This window comes from Otolemur garnettii, unplaced genomic scaffold, assembly GCF_000181295.1.
Source record: "Otolemur garnettii isolate 467f Iridium unplaced genomic scaffold, OtoGar3 scaffold00022, whole genome shotgun sequence".
Taxonomy (NCBI): Eukaryota; Metazoa; Chordata; class Mammalia; order Primates; family Galagidae; genus Otolemur; species Otolemur garnettii.
The window spans coordinates 15,163,365-15,164,849 of NW_003852417.1; the positions used below are offsets into that span (position 1 = coordinate 15,163,365).

Consider the following 1,485-nt stretch of genomic DNA (forward strand, 5'->3'; position numbering starts at 1 on the left):
TCTCTTGCCTCAGCCTCCAAAGTAGCTGGGTCTACAGGCGCCTGCCACAATGCCCAGCTATTTTTTGTTGTAGTTGTCATTGTTATTTAGCTGGCCCGGGCCAGGTTCAAACCCACCAGCCTCCATGCATGTGGCTGGCACTGCAACCACTATGCTATAGAAGCCAAACCTACTAACCCTATTTTTAAAGTCTCTTCATCTCAAGTGTCCCAGCTCTAATTCTCAAACTTACACCTTGAGAACCAGTGACACTGAAGGTGAGACTTGAAGAATGAGAGGGAGTCAGGTATGTGAAGAACAGGTGAAAATCATTCCAGATGGAAGGATGAGAAGCAATAAGGTCCTGAGCTACTGTGCACTCTTCTAATCATACCCCTGTTTTATTATAATACTTGCCCTTCATTCTGGCTTTCTGAAACACTCTGATTTAAGCATCTCTTAATTGAGTTCTATCAATAAACTTTAAAATGTTTTTCTAAATCACAACCATGCTACCATTTTCTATATTACTCACTTATTTACAGCACGTAGATGTACACCAGTCACAAGTATCAACGCAAAGCAAAAGAATATATGATACTGCCAAGAGACAGGTGAGTAGACAGATAAAAGAACCATATGTTAACTAGTAAGAGGGATACATGGAAAGTACCACGGGAGCGCAGAGAAGGGATGGCTAACCCCAACTGGGAAGGGAAGAAAGTACCTTCACAGACACTACTATTATTTTTTTTTTTTTGAGACAAAGTCTTAAGCTGTTGCCCTAGGTAGAGTGCCATGGCATGATAGCTCACAGCAACCTGCAACTTGGGCTCAAGTGATCTTCTTGCCTCAGTTTTTTCTATTTTTAGCAGATATGGGGTCTTGCTTTTGCTCAGGCTGGTCTCAAAGTTCTGAGCTCAAGCAATCCACCCACCTTAGCCTCCCAGAGTGCTAGGATTACAGGCATGAGCCACTGTGCCTGGTCTGACACTGTCTAATTTGATCCAAACTAAAATTCTTTTAAGATAGGTAGATTACACTAGGCTCGGTGGCTCATGCATATAATCCTAGCACTCTGGGAGGCCAAGGCCGGTAGACTGCTTAGGAGTTGGAGACTACCCTGAGCAAGAGTGACATCCCATCTCTACTTCAAAAAAAAAAAAAAAGAGAGAGAAAGAAAAAAAAGAAAAACTGAGGCAAGAGGATCACGTGAACCCAGGAGTTGGAGGTTGCTGTGAGCTATGAAGGCACTCTACCCAGGGCTACAGCTTGAGACTGTCTCCAACAAAAACAAACAAGCAAACAAACAAACAAACAAAAATAAACCAAGACAGACAAGTAGGTTAGGAAGACTGCATTTCACAGATAATTCAAGCCCAGATAGTTGCACAAAACTAGGACCTAACAAGTGCCTAAGTAGTATCTGAGATCAAATCATGCACCCAATCCATGCTGCCTCCATGTTAAAAGCTAAAAGAGACTTCAATTTAAAAAAAAAAAAAA

General features: G+C 42.0%; 1 protein-coding gene across 1 annotated transcript in view; it reads right to left on the minus strand.

Moving 5' to 3' along the window:
• Positions 1-1,485, minus strand: part of SF3B6 (splicing factor 3b subunit 6) — a 13,413-nt gene that overhangs the window by 4,950 nt on the left and 6,978 nt on the right. The window lies entirely within an intron of this gene.